The sequence below is a fragment of the Pseudophryne corroboree genome, unplaced genomic scaffold (assembly GCF_028390025.1).
Source record: "Pseudophryne corroboree isolate aPseCor3 unplaced genomic scaffold, aPseCor3.hap2 scaffold_387, whole genome shotgun sequence".
Lineage (NCBI taxonomy): Eukaryota > Metazoa > Chordata > Amphibia > Anura > Myobatrachidae > Pseudophryne > Pseudophryne corroboree.
This window is the reverse complement of record NW_026970032.1, coordinates 178722-203002: the sequence shown is the minus strand read 5'-3', so window position 1 is coordinate 203002 and position 24281 is coordinate 178722. Positions and strand designations below refer to the sequence as shown.

At 37.3% G+C, this 24281-nt stretch overlaps 6 non-coding genes and 1 pseudogene across 6 annotated transcripts; all 7 read left to right on the top strand.

Annotated features, from left to right (window-relative positions):
* The first annotated feature begins 15962 nt into the window (after positions 1-15962).
* On the top strand, positions 15963-16126 carry LOC135022373 (U1 spliceosomal RNA). The gene has a single exon (XR_010219509.1). It is a non-coding gene; the product is annotated as a U1 spliceosomal RNA (small nuclear RNA).
* Positions 16127-16278: 152 nt separating this feature from the next.
* LOC135022364 (U1 spliceosomal RNA) lies at positions 16279-16441 on the top strand. The gene has a single exon (XR_010219503.1). It is a non-coding gene; the product is annotated as a U1 spliceosomal RNA (small nuclear RNA).
* Positions 16442-17112: 671 nt separating this feature from the next.
* On the top strand, positions 17113-17276 carry LOC135022356 (U1 spliceosomal RNA). The gene has a single exon (XR_010219497.1). It is a non-coding gene; the product is annotated as a U1 spliceosomal RNA (small nuclear RNA).
* Positions 17277-17428: 152 nt separating this feature from the next.
* On the top strand, positions 17429-17591 carry LOC135022360 (U1 spliceosomal RNA). The gene has a single exon (XR_010219500.1). It is a non-coding gene; the product is annotated as a U1 spliceosomal RNA (small nuclear RNA).
* A 646-nt stretch (positions 17592-18237) lies between these two features.
* On the top strand, positions 18238-18401 carry LOC135022353 (U1 spliceosomal RNA). The gene has a single exon (XR_010219494.1). It is a non-coding gene; the product is annotated as a U1 spliceosomal RNA (small nuclear RNA).
* A 152-nt stretch (positions 18402-18553) lies between these two features.
* LOC135022367 (U1 spliceosomal RNA) lies at positions 18554-18715 on the top strand. The gene has a single exon (XR_010219506.1). It is a non-coding gene; the product is annotated as a U1 spliceosomal RNA (small nuclear RNA).
* Positions 18716-19386: 671 nt separating this feature from the next.
* LOC135022370 (U1 spliceosomal RNA) lies at positions 19387-19514 on the top strand (annotated as a pseudogene).
* The last annotated feature ends 4767 nt before the right edge of the window (positions 19515-24281 follow it).

Sequence of the window (24281 nt, the reverse complement as noted above, 5' to 3'; positions counted from 1 at the left end):
GCTTCCTAGATGTTTTTATAAAATCACTGAATCAAATCTAACTCTGATTACATCAGAGAAGGCCAGGTACCCTACACCATAACAGGGGGTATGAAATTTGACTTGTCTACTTAAAGATCACCAAAATCTGATAAAAAGGTCAATTAGGTCCCTGGGTGGGATTGAACCACCAACCTTTTAGTTAATAGCCGTACATACTAACTGATTGCGCCACAGAGACACTTTGCAAAAGTTCATACTGCAAAGGCTAATTAGCATTCATCTAAAACGTTTCCTAGAAAAACTTAAAAAAGTCAATAATCTGGAGAGTTTTTGTAAGATGTTTCTTCCATCAACCAACGAAGAAACACATTGGTACTTTCCCATGATGAGTGAGTGCTTCAGGATCTCTTGCACTTACATGTGCAGCAGAGTACTGCAATGGAAGCATGCTGGGCCCATAACCCAGAGGTAGGCAGATTGAAACTATCCTCTGCTATATGCATTTTTTTTTGTTAATTAAAGTAATCCAAAACTGGGATTGATATTTTGTCTCTTTTATTTTTACTTAAAGTACAATAACTTTTACCATTTTAATTTGTTTTAATAGTATATTGACAGTATTGTTTTCTTTCAAAAATCCACTTCATTTTCTTTACCCTATTATTAAAATGGTAATTGACAAAAACAAACTACATTGTCACCAGAAGAGCAATACAAAATGTACAAGTGATATATTAAAATCACCTTTCAGCTTGAATTTCAATGATGCATTGGGGCAACAATTTTGTGAGAAACATCTTCACCCTTAAATAAAGATTTTCTTAATTCCTTACATGTGTGCTAATTAGATATCACCTTGTTTTCACATTAAACAGACTTCCACATGAGAAAGCAGCAAGGATGCAGTGGCGTTAATGTTTCCTGGTGTCAACTTGTATTATTTCAGTAGACATTGAAATGAGGATGCATCTTGCTGCCTTTCCAATGAAGCAAGTTTAATTTAGTAATAGGTGAAAAACCATCCTTACAAAGGTGTTAATCAGAGACTTGGCTTTGTGGACACTTTTCAGAGAACAAATTTGTTAGCATAAAAATAAAGCCAGAAAATGAAGAGCTGTTTAATCACGCAATTGGATTTTTCTGCCAGCATATTTTTTTTCTCTGCAACCCACTGCTAAATTGTGCTTCCTAGCTGTTTTTATAAAATCACTGAATCAAATCTAACTCTGATTACATCAGAGAAGGCCAAGTACCCTACACCATAACAGGGGGTTTGAAATTTTGACTTGTCTACTTAAAGATCAGCAAAATCTGATAACAAGGTCAATTAGGTCCCTGGGTGGGATTGAACCACCAACCTTTTGGTTAATAGCCGTACATACTAACTGATTGCGCCACAGAGACACTTTGCAAAAGTCCATACTGACAAAGGCTAATAAGCATTCATCTAAAACGTTTCCTAGCAAAACTTTAAAAAGTCAATAATCTGGAGAGTTTTTGTAAGATGTTTCTTCCATCAACCAACGAAGAAACACATTGGTACTTTCCCATGATGAGTGAGTGCTTCAGGATCTCTTGCACTTACATGTGCAGCAGAGTACAGCAATGGAAGCATGCTGGACCCATAACCCAGAGGTAGGCAGATTGAAACTATCCTCTGCTGTATGCTTTTTTTTTTGTTAATTAAAGTAATCCAAAACTGGGATTGATATTTTGTCTCTTTTATTTTTACTTAAAGTACAATAACTTTTACCATTTTAATTTGTTTTAATAGTATATTGACAGTATTGTTTTCTTTCAAAAATCCACTTAATTTTCTTTACCCTATTATTAAATGGTAATTGACAAAAACAAACTACATTGTCACCAGAAGAGCAATACAAAATGTACAAGTGATATATTAAAATCATCTTTCCAGCTTGAATTTCAATGATGCATTGGGGCAACGATTTTGTGAGAAACATCTTCACCCTTAAATAAAGATTTTCTTAATTCCTTACATGTGTGCTAATTAGATATCACCTTGTTTTCACATTAAACAGACTTCCACATGAGAAAGCAGCAAGGATGCAGTGGCGTTAATGTTTCCTGGTGTCAACTTGTATTATTTCAGTAGACATTGAAATGAGGATGCATCTTGCTGCCTTTCCAATGAAGCAAGTTTAATTTAGTAATAGGTGAAAAACCATCCTTACAAAGGTGTTAATCAGAGACTTGGCTTTGTGGACACTTTTCAGAGAACAAATTTGTTAGCATAAAAATAAAGCCAGAAAATAAAGAGCTGTTTAATCACTCAATTGGATTTTTCTGCCAGCATATTTTTTTTCTCTGCAACCCACTGCTAAATTGTGCTTCCTAGCTATTTTTATAAAATCACTGAATCAAATCTAACTCTGATTACATCAGAGAAGGCCAGGTACCCTACACCATAACAGGGGGTTTGAAATTTTGACTTGTCTACTTAAAGATCACCAAAATCTGATAACAAGGTCAATTAGGTCCCTGGGTGGGATTGAACCACCAAACTTTTGGTTAATAGCCAAACACACTAACCGATTGCGCCACAGAGACACTTTGCGAAAAGTCCATACTGACAAAGGCTAATAAGCATACATCTAGAACGTTTCCTAGAAAAACATTAAAAAATCAATAATCTGGAGAGTTTTTGTAAGATGTTTCTTCCATCAACCAACGAAGAAACACATTGGTACTTTCCCATGATGAGTGAGTGCTTCAGGATCTCTTGCACTTACATGTGCAGCAGAGTACTGCAATGGAAGCATGCTGGGCCCATAACCCAGAGGTAGGCAGATTGAAACTATCCTCTGCTATATGCATTTTTTTTGTTAATTAAAGTAATCCAAAACTGGGATTGATATTTTGTCTCTTTTATTTTTACTTAAAGTACAATAACTTTTACCATTTTAATTTGTTTTAATAGTATATTGACAGTATTGTTTTCTTTCAAAAATCCACTTCATTTTCTTTACCCTATTATTAAAATGGTAATTGACAAAAACAAACTACATTGTCACCAGAAGAGCAATACAAAATGTACAAGTGATATATTAAAATCATCTTTCCAGCTTGAATTTCAATGATGCATTGGGGCAACGATTTTGTGAGAAACATCTTCACCCTTAAATAAAGATTTTCTTAATTCCTTACCTGTGTGCTAATTAGATATCACCTTGTTTTCACATTAAACAGACTTCCACATGAGAAAGCAGCAAGGATGCAGTGGCGTTAATGTTTCCTTGTGTCAACCTGTATTATTTCAGTAGACATTGAAATGAGGATGCATCTTGCTGCCTTTCCAATGAAGCAAGTTTAATTTAGTAATAGGTGATAAACCATCCTTACAAAGGTGTTAATCAGAGACTTGGCTTTGTGGACACTTTTCAGAGAACAAATTTGTTAGCATAAAAATAAAGCCAGAAAATAAAGAGCTGTTTAATCACTCAATTGGATTTTTCTGCCAGCATATTTTTTTTCTCTGCAACCCACTGCTAAATTGTGCTTCCTAGCTGTTTTTATAAAATCACTGAATCAAATCTAACTCTGATTACATCAGAGAAGGCCAGGTACCCTACACCATAACAGGGGGTTTGAAATTTTGACTTGTCTACTTAAAGATCACCAAAATCTGATAACAAGGTCAATTAGGTCCCTGGGTGGGATTGAACCACCAACCTTTTGGTTAATAGCCGTACATACTAACTGATTGCGCCACAGAGACACTTTGCAAAAGTCCATACTGACAAAGGCTAATAAGCATTCATCTAAAACGTTTCCTAGAAAAACTTTAAAAAGTCAATAATCTGGAGAGTTTTTGTAAGATGTTTCTTCCATCAACCAACGAAGAAACACATTGGTACTTTCCCATGATGAGTGAGTGCTTCAGGATCTCTTGAACTTACATGTGCAGCAGAGTACTGCAATGGAAGCATGCTGGGCCCATAACCCAGAGGTAGGCAGATTGAAACTATCCTTTGCTATATGCATTTTTTTTTGTTAATTTAAGTAATCAAAACTGGGATTGATATTTTTGCTCTTTTATTTTTACTTAAAGTACAATAACTTTTACCATTTTAATTTGTTTTAATAGTATATTGACAGTATAGTTTTCTTTCAAAAATCCACTTAATTTTCTTTACCCTATTATTAAAATGGTAATTGACAAAAAAAACTACATTGTCACCAGAAGAGCAATACAAAATGTACAAGTGATATATTAAAATCATCTTTCCAGCTTGAATTTCAATGATGCATTGGGTCAACAATTTTGTGAGAAACATCTTCACCCTTAAATAAAGATTTTCTTAATTCCTTACCTGTGTGCTAATTAGATATCACCTTGTTTTCACATTAAACAGACTTCCACATGAGAAAGCAGCAAGGATGCAGTGGCGTTAATGTTTCCTGGTGTCAACCTGTATTATTTCAGAAGACATTAAAATGAGGATGCATCTTGCTGCCTTTCCAATGAAGCAAGTTTAATTTAGTAATAGGTGAAAAACCATCCCTACAAAGGTGTTAATCAGAGACTTGGCTTTGTGGACACTTTTCAGAGAACAAATTTGTTAGCATAAAAATAAAGCCAGAAAATTAAGAGCTGTTTAATCACGCAATTTGATTTTTTTGCCAGCATATTTCTTTTTCTCTGCAACCCACTGCTAAATTGTGCTTCCTAGATGTTTTTATAAAATCACTGAATCAAATCTAACTCTGATTACATCAGAGAAGGCCAGGTACCCTACACCATAACAGGGGGTATGAAATTTGACTTGTCTACTTAAAGATCACCAAAATCTGATAACAAGGTCAATTAGGTCCCTGGGTGGGATTGAACCACCAACCTTTTGGTTAATAGCTGTACATACTAACTGATTGCGCCACAGAGACACTATGCAAAAGTTCATACTGCAAAGGCTAATAAGCATTCATCTAAAACGTTTCCTAGCAAAACTTTAAAAAGTCAATAATCTGGAGAGTTTTTGTAAGATGTTTCTTCCATCAACCAACGAAGAAACACATTGGTACTTTCCCATGATGAGTGAGTGCTTCAGGATCTCTTGCACTTACATGTGCAGCAGAGTACTGCAATGGAAGCATGCTGGGCCCATAACCCAGAGGTAGGCAGATTGAAACTATCCTCTGCTATATGCATTTTTTTTTGTTAATTAAAGTAATCCAAAACTGGGATTGATATTTTGTCTCTTTTATTTTAACTTAAAGTACAATAACTTTTACCATTTTAATTTGTTTTAATAGTATATTGACAGTATTGTTTTCTTTCAAAAATCCACTTCATTTTCTTTACCCTATTATTAAAATGGTAATTGACAAAAACAAACTACATTGTCACCAGAAGAGCAATACAAAATGTACAAGTGATATATTAAAATCATCTTTCCAGCTTGAATTTCAATGATGCATTGGGGCAACGATTTTGTGAGAAACATCTTCACCCTTAAATAAAGATTTTCGTAATTTCTTACCTGTGTGCTAATTAGATATCACCTTGTTTTCACATTAAACAGACTTCCACATGAGAAAGCAGCAAGGATGCAGTGGCGTTAATGTTTCCTGGTGTCAACCTGTATTATTTCAGTAGACATTGAAATGAGGATGCATCTTGCTGCCTTTCCAATGAAGCAAGTTTAATTTAGTAATAGGTGAAAAACCATCCTTACAAAGGTGTTAATCAGAGACTTGGCTTTGTGGACACTTTTCAGAGAACAAATTTGTTAGCATAAAAATAAAGCCAGAAAATGAAGAGCTGTTTAATCACTCAATTGGATTTTTTTTGCCAGCATATTTTTTTTCTCTGCAACCCACTGCTAAATTGTGCTTCCTAGCTGTTTTTTATAAAATCACTGAATCAAATCTAACTCTGATTACATCAGAGAAGGCCATGTACCCTAAACCATAAGAGGAGGTTTGAAATTTTGACTTGTCTACTTAAATATCACCAAAATCTGATCACAAGGTTAATTACGTCCCTGGGTGGGATTGAACCACCAACCTTTTGGTTAATAGCCAAACACACTAACCGATTGCGACACAGAGACACGTTGCAAAAAGTATATACTGACAAAGGCTAATAAGCATACATCTAGAACGTTTCCTAGAAAAACATTAAAAAATCAATAATCTGGAGAGTTTTTGTAAGATGTTTCTTCCATCAACCAACGAATAAACACATTGGTACTTTCCCATGATGAGTGAGTGCTTCAGGATCTCTTGCACTTACATGGGCAGCAGAGTACTGCAATGGAAGCATGCTGGACCCATAACCCAGAGGTAGGCAGATTGAAACTATCCTTTGCTATATGCATTTTTTTTGTTAATTTAAGTAATCAAAACTGGGATTGATATTTTGCTCTTTTATTTTTACTTAAAGTACAATAACTTTTACCATTTTAATTTGTTTTAATAGTATATTGACAGTATAGTTTTCTTTCAAAAATCCACTTAATTTTCTTTACCCTGTTATTAAAATGGTAATTGACAAAAAAACTACATTGTCACCAGAAGAGCAATACAAAATGTACAAGTGATATATTAAAATCATCTTTCCAGCTTGAATTTCAATGATGCATTGGGGCAACAATTTTGTGAGAAACATCTTCACCCTTAAATAAAGATTTTCGTAATTCCTTACCTGTGTGCTAATTAGATATCACCTTGTTTTCACATTAAACAGACTTCCACATGAGAAAGCAGCAAGCATGCAGTGGCGTTAATGTTTCCTGGTGTCAACCTGTATTATTTCAGTAGACATTGAAATGAGGATGCATCTTGCTGCCTTTCCAATGAAGCAAGTTTAATTTAGTAATAGGTGAAAAACCATCCTTACAAAGGTGTTAATCAGAGACTTGGCTTTGTGGACACATTTCAGAGAACAAATTTGTTAGCATAAAAATAAAGCCAGAAAATGAAGAGCTGTTTAATCACTCAATTGGATTTTTCTGCCAGCATATTTTTTTTCTCTGCAACCCACTGCTAAATTGTGCTTCCTAGCTGTTTTTTATAAAATCACTGAATCAAATCTAACTCTGATTACATCAGAGAAGGCCAGGTACCCTACACAATAAGAGGGGGTTTGAAATTTTGACTTGTCTACTTAAATATCACCAAAATGTGATCACAAGGTCAATTATGTCCCTGGGTGGTATTGAACCACCAACCTTTTGGTTAATAGCCGAACACACTAACCGATTGCGCCACCGAGACACTTTGCAAACAGTACATACTGACAAAGGCTAATAAGCATACATCTAGAACGTTTCCTAGAAAAACATTAAATAATCAATAATCTGGAGAGTTTTTGTAAGATGTTTCTTCCATCAACCAATGAATAAACACATTGGTACTTTCCCATGATGAGTGAGTGCTTCAGGATCTCTTGCACTTACATGTGCAGCAGAGTACTGCAATGGAAGCATGCTGGACCCATAACCCAGAGGTAGGCAGATTGAAACTATCCTTTGCTATATGCATTTTTTTTTGTTAATTTAAGTAATCAAAACTGGGATTGATATTTTTGCTCTTTTATTTTTACTTAAAGTACAATAACTTTTACCATTTTAATTTGTTTTAATAGTATATTGACAGTATAGTTTTCTTTCAAAAATCCACTTAATTTTCTTTACCCTATTATTAAAATGGTAATTGACAAAAAAAACTACATTGTCACCAGAAGAGCAATACAAAATGTACAAGTGATATATTAAAATCATCTTTCCAGCTTGAATTTCAATGATGCATTGGGTCAACAATTTTGTGAGAAACATCTTCACCCTTAAATAAAGATTTTCTTAATTCCTTACCTGTGTGCTAATTAGATATCACCTTGTTTTCACATTAAACAGACTTCCACATGAGAAAGCAGCAAGGATGCAGTGGCGTTAATGTTTCCTGGTGTCAACCTGTATTATTTCAGTAGACATTGAAATGAGGATGCATCTTGCTGCCTTTCCAATGAAGCAAGTTTAATTTAGTAATAGGTGAAAAACCATCCCTACAAAGGTGTTAATCAGAGACTTGGCTTTGTGGACACTTTTCAGAGAACAAATTTGTTAGCATAAAAATAAAGCCAGAAAATAAAGAGCTGTTTAATCACGCAATTTGATTTTTTTGCCAGCATATTTCTTTTTCTCTGCAACCCACTGCTAAATTGTGCTTCCTAGATGTTTTTATAAAATCACTGAATCAAATCTAACTCTGATTACATCAGAGAAGGCCAGGTACCCTACACCATAACAGGGGGTATGAAATTTGACTTGTCTACTTAAAGATCACCAAAATCTGATAACAAGGTCAATTAGGTCCCTGGGTGGGATTGAACCACCAACCTTTTGGTTAATAGCCGTACATACTAACTGATTGCGCCACAGAGACACTTTGCAAAAGTTCATACTGCAAAGGCTAATAAGCATTCATCTAAAACGTTTCCTAGAAAAACTTTAAAAAGTCAATAATCTGGAGAGTTTTTGTAAGATGTTTCTTCCATCAACCAACGAAGAAACACATTGGTACTTTCCCATGATGAGTGAGTGCTTCAGGATCTCTTGCACTTACATGTGCAGCAGAGTACTGCAATGGAAGCATGCTGGGCCTATAACCCAGAGGTAGGCAGATTGAAACTATCCTCTGCTATATGCATTTTTTTTTGTTAATTAAAGTAATCCAAAACTGGGATTGATATTTTGTCTCTTTTATTTTTACTTAAAGTACAATAACTTTTACCATTTTAATTTGTTTTAATAGTATATTGACAGTATTGTTTTCTTTCAAAAATCCACTTCATTTTCTTTACCCTATTATTAAAATGGTAATTGACAAAAACAAACTACATTGTCACCAGAAGAGCAATACAAAATGTACAAGTGATATATTAAAATCACCTTTCAGCTTGAATTTCAATGATGCATTGGGGCAACGATTTTGTGAGAAACATCTTCACCCTTAAATAAAGATTTTCTTAATTCCTTACCTGTGTGCTAATTAGATATCACCTTGTTTTCATATTAAACAGACTTCCACATGAGAAAGCAGCAAGGATGCAGTGGCGTTAATGTTTCCTGGTGTCAACCTGTATTATTTCAGTAGACATTGAAATGAGGATGCATCTTGCTGCCTTTCCAATGAAGCAAGTTTAATTTAGTAATAGGTGAAAAACCATCCTTACAAAGGTGTTAATCAGAGACTTGGCTTTGTGGACACTTTTCAGAGAACAAATTTGTTAGCATAAAAATAAAGCCAGAAAATAAAGAGCTGTTTAATCACTCAATTGGATTTTTCTGCCAGCATATTTTTTTTCTCTGCAACCCACTGCTAAATTGTGCTTCCTAGCTGTTTTTATAAAATCACTGAATCAAATCTAACTCTGATTACATCAGAGAAGGCCAAGTACCCTACACCATAACAGGGGGTTTGAAATTTTGACTTGTCTACTTAAAGATCAGCAAAATCTGATAACAAGGTCAATTAGGTCCCTGGGTGGGATTGAACCACCAACCTTTTGGTTAATAGCCGTACATACTAACTGATTGCGCCACAGAGACACTTTGCAAAAGTTCATACTGCAAAGGCTAATAAGCATTCATCTAAAACGTTTCCTAGAAAAACTTTAAAAAGTCAATAATCTGGAGAGTTTTTGTAAGATGTTTCTTCCATCAACCAACGAAGAAACACATTGGTACTTTCCCATGATGAGTGAGTGCTTCAGGATCTCTTGCACTTACATGTGCAGCAGAGTACTGCAATGGAAGCATGCTGGGCCTATAACCCAGAGGTAGGCAGATTGAAACTATCCTCTGCTATATGCATTTTTTTTTGTTAATTAAAGTAATCCAAAACTGGGATTGATATTTTGTCTCTTTTATTTTTACTTAAAGTACAATAACTTTTACCATTTTAATTTGTTTTAATAGTATATTGACAGTATTGTTTTCTTTCAAAAATCCACTTCATTTTCTTTACCCTATTATTAAAATGGTAATTGACAAAAACAAACTACATTGTCACCAGAAGAGCAATACAAAATGTACAAGTGATATATTAAAATCACCTTTCAGCTTGAATTTCAATGATGCATTGGGGCAACGATTTTGTGAGAAACATCTTCACCCTTAAATAAAGATTTTCTTAATTCCTTACCTGTGTGCTAATTAGATATCACCTTGTTTTCATATTAAACAGACTTCCACATGAGAAAGCAGCAAGGATGCAGTGGCGTTAATGTTTCCTGGTGTCAACCTGTATTATTTCAGTAGACATTGAAATGAGGATGCATCTTGCTGCCTTTCCAATGAAGCAAGTTTAATTTAGTAATAGGTGAAAAACCATCCTTACAAAGGTGTTAATCAGAGACTTGGCTTTGTGGACACTTTTCAGAGAACAAATTTGTTAGCATAAAAATAAAGCCAGAAAATAAAGAGCTGTTTAATCACTCAATTGGATTTTTCTGCCAGCATATTTTTTTTCTCTGCAACCCACTGCTAAATTGTGCTTCCTAGCTGTTTTTATAAAATCACTGAATCAAATCTAACTCTGATTACATCAGAGAAGGCCAAGTACCCTACACCATAACAGGGGGTTTGAAATTTTGACTTGTCTACTTAAAGATCAGCAAAATCTGATAACAAGGTCAATTAGGTCCCTGGGTGGGATTGAACCACCAACCTTTTGGTTAATAGCCGTACATACTAACTGATTGCGCCACAGAGACACTTTGCAAAAGTCCATACTGACAAAGGCTAATAAGCATTCATCTAAAACGTTTCCTAGCAAAACTTTAAAAAGTCAATAATCTGGAGAGTTTTTGTAAGATGTTTCTTCCATCAACCAACGAAGAAACACATTGGTACTTTCCCATGATGAGTGAGTGCTTCAGGATCTCTTGCACTAACATGTGCAGCAGAGTACAGCAATGGAAGCATGCTCGACCCATAACCCAGAGGTAGGCAGATTGAAACTATTCTCTGCTGTATGCTTTTTTTTTTTGTTAATTAAAGTAATCCAAAACTGGGATTGATATTTTGGCTCTTTTATTTTTACTTAAAGTACAATAACTTTTACCATTTTAATTTGTTTTAATAGTATATTGACAGTATTGTTTTCTTTCAAAAATCCACTTCATTTTCTTTACCCTATTATTAAAATGGTAATTGACAAAAACAAACTACATTGTCACCAGAAGAGCAATACAAAATGTACAAGTGATATATTAAAATCATCTTTCCAGCTTGAATTTCAATGATGCATTGGGTCAATAATTTTGTGAGAAACATCTTCACCCTTAAATAAAGATTTTCTTAATTCCTTATCTGTGTGCTAATTAGATATCACCTTGTTTTCACATTAAACAGACTTCCACATGAGAAAGCAGCAAGTATGCAGTGGCGTTAATGTTTCCTGGTGTCAACTTGTATTATTTCAGTAGACATTGAAATGAGGATGCATCTTGCTGCCTTTCCAATGAAGCAAGTTTAATTTAGTAATAGGTGAAAAACCATCCCTACAAAGGTGTTAATCAGAGACTTGGCTTTGTGGACACTTTTCAGAGAACAAATTTGTTAGCATAAAAATAAAGCCAGAAAATGAAGAGCTGTTTAATCACGCAATTTGATTTTTTTGCCAGCATATTTCTTTTTCTCTGCAACCCACGGCTAAATTGTGCTTCCTAGATGTTTTTATAAAATCACTGAATCAAATCTAACTCTGATTACATCAGAGAAGGCCAGGTACCCTACACCATAACAGGGGGTTTGAAATTTGACTTGTCTACTTAAAGATCACCAAAATCTGATAACAAGGTCAATTACATCCCTGGGTGGGATTGAACCACCAACCTTTTGGTTAATAGCCGTACACACTAACTGATTGCGCCACAGAGACACTTTGCGAAAGTACATACTGACAAATGCTAATAAGCATTCATCTAAAATGTTTCCTAGAAAAACTTAAAAAAGTCAATAATCTGGAGAGTTTTTGTAAGATGTTTCTTCCATCAACCAACGAAGAAACACATTGGTACTTTCCCATGATGAGTGAGTGCTTCAGGATCTCTTGCACTTACATGTGCAGCAGAGTACAGCAATGGAAGAATGCTGGGCCCATAACCCAGAGGTAGGCAGATTGAAACTATCCTCTGCTATATGCATTTTTTTGTTTGTTAATTAAAGTAATCCAAAACTGGGATTGATATTTTGGCTCTTTTATTTTTACTTAAAGTACAATAACTTTTACCATTTTAATTTGTTTTAATAGTATATTGACAGTATAGTTTTCTTTCAAAAATCCACTTAATTTTCTTTACCCTATTATTAAAATGGTAATTGACAAAAAAAACTACATTGTCACCAGAAGAGCAATACAAAATGTACAAGTGATATATTAAAATCATCTTTCCAGCTTGAATTTCAATGATGCATTGGGGCAACAATTTTGTGAGAAACATCTTCACCCTTAAATAAAGATTTTCTTAATTCCTTACCTGTGTGCTAATTAGATATCACCTTGTTTTCACATTAAACAGACTTCCACATGAGAAAGCAGCAAGGATGCAGTGGCGTTAATGTTTCCTGGTGTCAACCTGTATTATTTCAGTAGACATTGAAATGAGGATGCATCTCTCTGCCTTTCCAATGAAGCAAGTTTAATTTAGTAATAGGTGAAAAACCATCCCTACAAAGGTGTTAATCAGAGACTTGGCTTTGTGGACACTTTTCAGAGAACAAATTTGTTAGCATAAAAATAAAGCCAGAAAATGAAGAGCTGTTTAATCACACAATTTGATTTTTTTGCCAGCATATTTCTTTTTCTCTGCAACCCACTGCTAAATTGTGCTTCCTAGATGTTTTTATAAAATCACTGAATCAAATCTAACTCTGATCACATCAGAGAAGGCCAGGTACCCTACACCATAACAGGGGGTATGAAATTTGACTTGTCTACTTAAAGATCACCAAAATCTTATAACAAGGTCAATTAGGTCCCTGGGTGGGATTGAACCACCAACCTTTTGGTTAATAGCCATACATACTAACTGATTGCGCCACAGAGACACTTTGCAAAAGTTCATACTGACAAAGGCTAATAAGCATTCATCTAAAACGTTTCCTAGAAAAACTTTAAAAAGTCAATAATCTGGAGAGTTTTTGTAAGATGTTTCTTCCATCAACCAACAAAGAAACACATTGGTACTTTCCCATGATGAGTGAGTGCTTCAGGATCTCTTGCACTTACATGTGCAGCAGAGTACAGCAATGGAAGCATGCTGGACCCATAACCCAGAGGTAGGCAGATTGAAACTATCCTCTGCTGTATGCTTTTTTTTTTTGTTAATTAAAGTAATCCAAAACTGGGATTGATATTTTGGCTCTTTTATTTTTACTTAAAGTACAATAACTTTTACCATTTTAATTTGTTTTAATAGTATATTGACAGTATTGTTTTCTTTCAAAAATCCACTTAATTTTCTTTACCCTATTATTAAAATGGTAATTGACAAAAACAAACTACATTGTCACCAGAAGAGCAATACAAAATGTACAAGTGATATATTAAAATCATCTTTCCAGCTTGAATTTCAATGATGCATTGGGGCAACGATTTTGTGAGAAACATCTTCACCCTTAAATAAAGATTTTCTTAATTCCTTACCTGTGTGCTAATTAGATATCACCTTGTTTTCACATTAAACAGACTTCCACATGAGAAAGCAGCAAGGATGCAGTGGCGTTAATGTTTCCTGGTGTCAACTTGTATTATTTCAGTAGACATTGAAATGAGGATGCATCTTGCTGCCTTTCCAATGAAGCAAGTTTAATTTAGTAATAGGTGAAAAACCATCCTTACAAAGGTGTTAATCAGAGACTTGGCTTTGTGGACACTTTTCAGAGAACAAATTTGTTAGCATAAAAATAAAGCCAGAAAATGAAGAGCTGTTTAATCACTCAATTGGATTTTTCTGCCAGCATATTTTTTTTCTCTGCAACCCACTGCTAAATTGTGCTTCCTAGCTGTTTTTTTATAAAATCACTGAATCAAATCTAACTCTGATTACATCAGAGAAGGCCAGGTACCCTACACAATAAGAGGGGGTTTGAAATTTTGACTTGTCTACTTTAATATCACCAAAATCTGATCACAAGGTCAATTACGTCCCTGGGTGGGATTGAACCACCAACCTTTTGGTTAATAGCCGAACACACTAACCGATTGCGCCACCGAGACACTTTGCAAACAGTGCTTTTGGTTAATAGCCGTACATACTAACTGATTGCGCCACAGAGACACTTTGCAAAAGTCCATACTGACAAAGGCTAATAAGCATTCATCTAAAACGTTTCCTAGCAAAACTTTAAAAAGTCAATAATCTGGAGAGTTTTTGTAAGATGTTTCTTCCATCAACCAACGAAGAAACACATTGGTACTTTCCCATGATGAGTGAGTGCTTCAGGATCTCATGCACTTACATGTGCAGCAGAGTACTGCAATGGAAGCATGCTGGGCCCATAACCCAGAGGTAGGCAGATTGAAACTATCCTCTGCTATATGCATTTTTTTTTGTTAATTAAAGTAATCCAAAACTGGGATTGATATTTTGTCTCTTTTATTTTTACTTAAAGTACAATAACTTTTACCATTTTAATTTGTTTTAATAGTATATTGACAGTATTGTTTTCTTTCAAAAATCCACTTCATTTTCTTTACCCTATTATTAAAATGGTAATTGACAAAAACAAACTACATTGTCACCAGAAGAGCAATACAAAATGTACAAGTGATATATTAAATTCATCTTTCCAGCTTGAATTTCAATGATGCATTGGGTCAACAATTTTGTGAGAAACATCTTCACCCTTAAATAAAGATTTTCTTAATTCCTTACCTGTGTGCTAATTAGATATCACCTTGTTTTCACATTAAACAGACTTCCACATGAGAAAGCAGCAAGGATGCAGTGGCGTTAATGTTTCCTGGTGTCAACCTGTATTATTTCAGTAGACATTGAAATGAGGATGCATCTTGCTGCCTTTCCAATGAAGCAAGTTTAATTTAGTAATAGGTGAAAAACCATCCTTACAAAGGTGTTAATCAGAGACTTGGCTTTGTGGACACTTTTCAGAGAACAAATTTGTTAGCATAAAAATAAAGCCAGAAAATGAAGAGCTGTTTAATCACTCAATTGGATTTTTCTGCCAGCATATTTTTTTTCTCTGCAACCCACTGCTAAATTGTGCTTCCTAGCTGTTTTTTATAAAATCACTGAATCAAATCTAACTCTGATTACATCAGAGAAGGCCAGGTACCCTACACAATAAGAGGGGGTTTGAAATTTTGACTTGTCTACTTAAATATCACCAAAATCTGATCACAAGGTCAATTACGTCCCTGGGTGGGATTGAACCACCAACCTTTCGGTTAATAGCCGTACATACTAACTGATTGCGCCACAGAGACCCTTTTACTTGCCTTACAGAGCAGCTCTGGAGCTGTTACAGTGCCCAGCTGCTGCAAGAAATCAGCTTGAATGCTTAAGGGGCTGGGGCATAGCCAACATGAGCCCCACACCGAAGGAGGGTGGAGGTGTTTAATGCGAACTAGGGGTCATCCAAGCGCCGCAAAAGGCCTGCCATGCCCTGCACGCCCCTTTTCTCTTTTCATATGCAGACGAGGGTTGAAGCCAACTTTGACCCACTGCTTGGATGACATCACCATATGCAAATCTATCTGCTGCAGGCCTTCACCCAGGAATGCTTGCACTAGTTGTTGCATTTGGTTTGTTGTTTGGGGGTGCTTCAGTATTAGGCAGCCTTCTGCCCTCCCATGTTCATCTGAAAATATGTGTTCTCCCTGCAGTTGTTGTCCCCAGATGAGAGTTCCCTTGTGCTGCCTCAGTTGAATCTCCTTTACTTGACAGAGATGTGCCTGAGCAGCGGCCCTCCCCAGCTCTATCCCAAATCATACTTATTTTGCATAGGAGATACCATGGTCATGAAGATTGTTCTCCCAGGGTGAGGTTCATTCATTGCATTCTGGGTATGCTGACCCCTATGATTTCCCCAAATGTGGGAAACTCGACTGCATTATTTGTGGTAGTGGGGGACTGTGTTTGTGCTTTCCTCTGGTCAGCTCTGGTAAAAGTCAGATTTCTTTGTCTCAGATCTTCCTCTAGCCTTGTTCCTCTTTCGAGAGTTCCCTTGTGCTGCCTCAGTTGGATCTCCTTAAGTTGACAGGGGGGTACCCGAGTAGCGACCCTCCCCAGCTCTAGCCCAACTCCTACTTACCTGCCAGGTGAGATACTATGATCATGTAGGTGCTTCTCCCAGGGCAAGGGTCACCCATTGCACTCTGGGTGTGCTGCCCCTGTGATTTCCCCAAATGTGGGAAACTTGACTGCATAATTTGTGTTTCCCCTGGTCGTCTCTCGTATAATTCAGATCTCTTTGTCTCAGGTCTCTCTCCAGCCTAGTTTGCTGTCTGTTTCCACTTCTCTTTTCTTGAGCCGCTCCCTTCTATGCCCTTGCGCACTATCCTGACTTCTCCCGTCTGCTTACTTTGTGCCTTCCAACACACAATGCAAACTACAGGTAGTGCTGCAGGGCCCACACCCTTTTACTTGCCTCACAGAGCAGCTCTGGAGCTGTTACAGTACCCAGCTGCTGCAAGAAATCAGCTTGAATGCTTCAGGGGCTTGGGCATTGCCAACATGAGCCCCACACCGAAGGAGGGTGGGGGTGTTTAATGCGAACTAAGGGTCACCCAAGCGCCGCAAAAGGCCGCCATGCCCTGCACGCCCCTTTTCTCTTTTCATATGCAGACGAGGGTTGAAGCCAACTTTGACCCACTGCTTGGATGGCATTACCATATGCAAATCAATCTGCTGCAGGCCTTCCCCCAGGAATGCTTGCACTAGTTGTTGCATTTGGTTTGTTGTTTGGGGGTGCTTCAGTATTAGGCAGCCTTCTGCCCTCCCATGTTCATCTGAAAATATGTGTTCTCCCTGCAGTTGTTGTCCCCAGATGAGAGTTCCCTTGTGCTGCCTCAGTTGAATCTCCTTTACTTGACAGAGATGTGCCTGAGCAGCGGCCCTCCCCAGCCCTATCCCAAATCATACTTATTTTGCATAAGAGATACCATGGTCATGAAGATTGTTCTCCCAGGGTGAGGTTCATTCATTGCATTCTGGGTATGCTGACCCCTGTGATTTCCCCAAATGTGGGAAACTCGACTGCATTATTTGTGGTAGTGGGGGACTGTGTTTGTGCTTTCCTCTGCTCAGCTCTGGTAAAAGTCAGATTTCTTTGTCTCAGATATTCCTCTAGCCTTGTTCTTCTTTCGAGAGTTCCCTTGTGCTGCCTCAGTTGGATCTCCTTCACTTGACAGGGGGGTGCCCGAGCAGCGACCCTCCCCAGCTCTAGCCCAACTCCTACTTACCTGCCAGGTGAGATACTATGATCAGGAAGGTGCTTCTCCCAGGGCAAGGCTCACCCATTGCACTCTGGGTGTGCTGCTCCTGCGATTTCCCCAAATGTGGGAAACTTGACTGCATAATTTGTGTTTCCTCTGGTCGGCTCTCGTATAATTCAGATCTCTTTGTCTCAGGTCTTTCTCCAGCCTAGTTTGCTGTCTGTTTCCACTTCTCTTTTCTTGAGCCGCTCCCTTCTATGCCCTTGCGCACTATCCTGACCTCTCCCGTCTGCTTACTTTGTGCCTTCCAACGCACAATGCATACTACAGGTAGTGCTGCAGGGCCCACACCCTTTTACATGCTTTACAGAACAGCTCTGGAGCTGTTACAGTGCCCAGCTGCTGCAAGAAATCATCTTGAATGCTTCAGGGGCTGGGGCATAGCCAACATGAGCCCCACACCGAAGGAGGGGTCATCCAAGCGCCACAAAAGGACACCATGCCCTGCACATCCCTTTTTTCTTTTCATATGCAGACGATGGTTGAAGCCAACTTTGACCCACTGCTTGGATGACATCACCATATGCAAATCCATCTGCTGCAGGCCTTCCCCCAGGAATGCTTGCACTAGTTGTTGCATTTGGTTTGTTGTTTGGGGGTGCTTCAGTATTAGGCAGCCTTCTGCCCTCCCATGTTCATCTGAAAATATGTGTTCTCCCTGCAGTTGTTGTCCCCAGATGAGAGTTCCCTTGTGCTGCCTCAGTTGAATCTCCTTTACTTGACAGAGATGTGCCTGAGCAGCGGCCCTCCCCAGCCCTATCCCAAATCATACTTATTTTGCATAGGAGATACCATGGTCATGAAGATTGTTCTCCCAGGGTGAGGTTCATTCATTGCATTCTGGGTATGCTGACCCCTATGATTTCCCCAAATGTGGGAAACTCGACTGCATTATTTGTGGTAGTGGGGGACTGTGTTTGTGCTTTCTTCTGGTCAACTCTGGTAAAAATCAGATTTCTTTGTCTCAGATCTTCCTCTAGCCTTGTTCCTCTTTCGAGAGTTCCCTTGTGCTGCCTCAGTTGGATCTCCTTCACTTGACAGGGGGGTACCCGAGCAGCGACCCTCCCCAGCTCTAGCCCAACTCCTACTTACCTGCCAGGTGAGATACTATGATCATGTAGGTGCTTCTCCCAGGGCAAGGCTCACCCATTGCACTCTGGGTGTGCTGCCCCTGTGATTTCCCCAAATGTGGGAAACTTTCTGCATAATTTGTGTTTCCCCTGGTCGTCTCTCGTATAATTCAGATCTCTTTGTCTCAGGTCTCTCTCCAGCCTAGTTTGCTGTCTGTTTCCACTTCTCTTTTCTTGAGCCGCTCCCTTCTATGCCCTTGCGCACTATCCTGACTTCTCCCGTCTGCTTACTTTGTGCCTTCCAACACACAATGCAAACTACAGGTAGTGCTGCAGGGCCCACACCCTTTTACTTGCCTCACAGAGCAGCTCTGGAGCTGTTACAGTGCCCAGCTGCTGCAAGAAATCAGCTTGAATGCTTCAGGTGCTGGGGCATAGCCAACATGAGCCCCACACCGAAGGAGGGTGGGGGTGTTTAATGCGAACTAAGGGTCATGCAAGCGCCGCAAAAGGCCGCCATGCCCTGCACATCCCTTTTTTCTTTTCATATGCAGACGAGGGTTGAAGCCAACTTTGACCCACTGCTTGGATGGCATTACCATATGCAAATCCATCTGCTGCAGGCCTTCCCCCAGGAATGCTTGCACTAGTTGTTGCATTTGGTTTGTTGTTTGGGGGTGCTTCAGTATTAGGCAGCCTTCTGCCCTCCCATGTTCATCTGAAAATATGTGTTCTCCCTGCAGTTGTTGTCCCCAGATGAGAGTTCCCTTGTGCTGCCTCAGTTGAATCTCCTTTACTTGACAGAGATGTGCCTGAGCAGCGGCCCTCCCCTGCCCTATCCCAAATCATACTTATTTTGCATAGGAGATACCATGGTCATGAAGATTGTTCTCCCAGGGTGAGGTTCATTCATTGCATTCTGGGTATGCTGACCCCTATGATTTCCCCAAATGTGGGAAACTCGACTGCATTTTCACATTAAACAGACATTAAACAGACTTTCGCAAAGTGTCTCTGTGGCGCAATCAGTTAGTGTGTACGGCTATTAACTAAAAGGTTGGTGGTTCAATCCCACCCAGGGATGTAATTGATCTTGTTATCAGATTTTGGTGATCTTTAAGTAGACAAGTCAAAATTTCAAACCCCCTCTTATGGTGTAGGGTACCTGGCCTTCTCTGATGTAATCAGAGTTAGATTTGATTCATTGATTTTATAAAAACAGCTAGGAAGCACAATTTAGCAGTGGTTTGCAGAGAAAAAAAATATGCTGGCAGAAAAATCCAATTGAGTGATTTAACAGCTCTTCATTTTCTGGCTTATTTTTATGCTAACAAATTTGTTCTCTGAAAAGTGTCCACAAAGCAAAGTCTCTGATTAACACCTTTGTAAGGATGGTTTTTCACCTATTACTAAATTAAACTTGCTTCATTGGAAAGGCAGCAAGATGCATCCTCATTTCAATGTCTACTGAAATAATACAAGTTGACACCAGGAAACATTAACGCCACTGCATCCTTGCTGCTTTCTCATGTGGAAGTCTGTTTAATGCGAAAACAAGGTGATATCTAATTATCACACAGGTAAGGAATTAAGAAAATCTTTATTTAAGGGTGAAGATGTTTCTCACAAAATCGTTGCCCCAATGCATCATTGAAATTCAAGCTGGAAAGATGATTTTAATATATCACTTGTACATTTTGTATTGCTCTTCTGGTGACAATGTAGTTTGTTTTTGTCAATTACCATTTTAATAATAGGGTAAAGAAAATTAAGTGGATTTTTGAAAGAAAACAATACTGTCAATATACTATTAAAACAAATTAAAATGGTAAAAGTTATTGTACTTTAAGTAAAAATAAAAGAGCCAAAATATCAATCCCAGTTTTGGATTACTTTAATTAACAAAAAAAAAGCATATAGCAAAGGATAGTTTCAATCTGCCTACCTCTGGGTTATGGGCCCAGCATGCTTCCATTGCTGTACTCTGCTGCACATGTAAGTGCAAGAGATCCTGAAGCACTCGCTCATCATGGGAAAGTACCAATGTGTTTCTTCGTTGGTTGATGGAAGAAACATCTTACAAAAACTCTCCAGATTATTGACTTTTTAAAGTTTTTCTAGGAAACGTTCTAGATGAATGCTTATTAGCCTTTGTCAGTATTTACTTCTGCAAAGTGTCTCTGTGGCGCAATTAGTTAGTGTGTACAGCTACTAACCAAAAGGTTGGTGGTTCAATCACACCCAGGGACGTAATTGACCTTGTGATCAGATTTTGGTGATCTTTAAGTAGACAAGTCAAAATTTCAAACCCCCTGTTATGGTGTAGGCTACCTGGCCTTCTCTGATGTAATCAGAGTTAGATTTGATTCAGTGATTTTATTAAAACAGCTAGGAAGCACAATTTAGCAGTGGGTTGCAGAGAAAAAGAAATATGCTTGCAAAAAAATCCAATTGAGTGATTAAACAGCTCTTCATTTTCTGGCTTTATTTTTATGCTAACAAATTTGTTCTCTGAAAAGTGTCCACAAAGCCAAGTCTCTGATTAACACCTTTGTAGGGATGGTTTTTCACCTATTACTAAATTAAACTTGCTTCATTGGAAAGGCAGCAAGATGCATCCTCATTTCAATGTCTACTGAAATAATACAGGTTGACACCAGGAAACATTAACACCACTGCATCCTTGCTGCTTTCTCATGTGGAAGTCTGTTTAATGTGAAAACAAGGTGATATCTAATTAGCACACAGGTAAGGAATTAAGAAAATCTTTAAGGGTGAAGATGTTTCTCACAAAATCGTTGCCCCAATGCATCATTGAAATTCAAGCTGGAAAGATGATTTTAATATATCACTTGTACATTTTGTATTGCTCTTCTTGTGACAATGTAATTTGTTTTTGTCAATTACCATTTTAATAATAGGGTAAAGAAAATTAAGTGGATTTTTGAAAGAAAACAATACTGTCAATATACTATTAAAACAAATTAAAATGGTAAAAGTTATTGTACTTTAAGTAAAAATAAAAGAGCAAAAATATCAATCCCAGTTTTGGATTACTTTAATTAACAAAAAAAAATGCATATAGCAAAGGATAGTTTCAATCTGCCTACCTCTGGGTTATGGGCCCAGCATGCTTCCATTGCAGTACTCTGCTGCACATGTAAGTGCAAGAGATCCTGAAGCACTCACTCATAATGGGAAAGTACCAATGTGTTTCTTCGTTGGTTGATGGAAGAAACATCTTACAAAAACTCTCCAGATTATTGACTTTTTAAAGTTTTTCTAGGAAACGTTCTAGATGAATGCTTATTAGCCTTTGTCAGTATGTACTTTTGCAAAGTGTCTCTGTGGTGCAATTGGTTAGTGTGTAAGACTATTAACCAAAAGGTTGGTGGTTCAATCCCACCCAGGAATGTAATTGACCTTGTGATCAGATTTTGGTGATATTTAAGTAGACAAGTCAAAATTTCATACCCCCTCTTATTGTGTAGGGTACCTGGCCTTCTCTGATGTAATCAGAGTTAGATTTGATTCAGTGATTTTATAAAAAAAACAGCTAGGAAGCACAATTTAGCAGTGGGTTGCAGATAAAAAAATATGCTGGCAAAAAAATACAATTGAGTGATTAAACAGCTCTTCATTTTCTGGCTTTATTTTTATGCTAACAAATTTGTTCTCTGAAATGTGTCCACAAAGCCAAGTCTCTGATTAACACCTTTGTAGGGATGGTTTTTCACCTATTACTAAATTAAACTTGCTTCATTGGAAAGGCAACAAGATGCATCCTCATTTCAATGTCTACTGAAATAATACAGGTTGACACCAGGAAACATTAACGCCACTGCATCCTTGCTGCTTTCTCATGTGGAAGTCTGTTTAATGTGAAAACAAGGTGATATCTAATTATCACACAGGTAAGGAATTAAGAAAATCTTTATTTAAGGGTGAAGATGTTTCTCACAAAATCGTTGCCCCAATGCATCATTGAAATTCAAGCTGGAAAGATGATTTTAATATATCACTTGTACATTTTGTATTGCTCTTCTGGTGACAATGTAGTTTGTTTTTGTCAATTACCATTTTAATAATAGGGTAAAGAAAATTAAGTGGATTTTTAAAAGAAAACAATACTGTCAATATACTATCAAAACAAATTAAAATGGTAAAAGTTATTGTACTTTAAGTAAAAATAAAAGAGCCAAAATATCAATCCCAGTTTTGGATTACTTTAATTAACAAAAAAAAATGCATATAGCAAAGGATAGTTTCAATCTGCCTATCTCTGGGTTATGGGCCCAGCATGCTTCCATTGCAGTACTCTGCTGCACATGTAAGTGCAAGAGATCCTGAAGCACTCACTCATCATGGGAAAGTACCAATGTGTTTCTTCATTGGTTGATGGAAGAAACATCTTACAAAAACTCTCCAGATTATTGACTTTTTAAAGTTTTTCTAGGAAACGTTCTTGATGAATGCTTATTAGCCTTTGTCAGTATGTACTTTTTGCAAAGTGTCTCTGTGGTGCAATTGGTTAGTGTGTAAGGCTATTAACCAAAAGGTTGGTGGTTCAATCCCACCCAGGAACGTAATTGACCTTGTGATCAGATTTTGGTGATATTTAAGTAGACAAGTCAAAATTTCAAACCCCCTCTTATTGTGTAGGGTACCTGGCCTTCTCTGATATAATCAGAGTTAGATTTGATTCAGTGATTTTATAAAAAAAACAGCTAGGAAGCACAATTTAGCAGTGGGTTGCAGAGAAAAAAAATATGCTGGCAAAAAAAAATCCAATTGAGTGATTAAACAGCTCTTCATTTTCTGGCTTTATTTTTAAGCTAACAAATTTGTTCTCTGAAAAGTGTCCACAAAGCCAAGTCTCTGATTAACACCTTTGTAGGGATGGTTTTTCACCTATTACTAAATTAAACTTGCTTCATTGGAAAGGCAGCAAGATGCATCCTCATTTCAATGTCTACTGAAATAATACAAGTTGACACCAGGAAACATTAACGCCACTGCATCCTTGCTGCTTTCTCATGTGGAAGTCTGTTTAATGCGAAAACAAGGTGATATCCAATTAGCACACAGGTAAGGAATTAAGAAAATCTTTATTTAAGGGTGAAGATGTTTCTCACAAAATCGTTGCCCCAATGCATCATTGAAATTCAAGCTGGAAAGATGATTTTAATATATCACTTGTACATTTTGTATTGCTCTTCTGGTGACAATGTAGTTTGTTTTTGTCAATTACCATTTTAATAATAGGGTAAAGAAAATTAAGTGGATTTTTGAAAGAAAACAATACTGTCAATATACTATTAAAACAAATTAAAATGGTAAAAGTTATTGTACTTTAAGTAAAAATAAAAGAGCCAAAATATCAATCCCAGTTTTGGATTACTTTAATTAAAAAAAAAAGCATACAGCAGAGGATAGTTTCAATCTGCCTACCTCTGGGTTATGAGCCCAGCATGCTTCCATTGCTGTACTCTGCTGCACATGTAAGTGCAAGAGATCCTGAAGCACTCACTCATCATGGGAAAGTACCAATGTGTTTCTTCGTTGGTTGATGGAAGAAACATCTTACAAAAACTCTCCAGATTATTGACTTTTTAAAGTTTTTCTAGGAAACGTTTTAGATGAATGCTTATTAGCCTTTGTCAGTATACCCTTTCGCAAAGTGTCTCTGTGGCGCAATCAGTTAGTGTGTACGGCTATTAACTAAAAGGTTGGTGGTTCAAT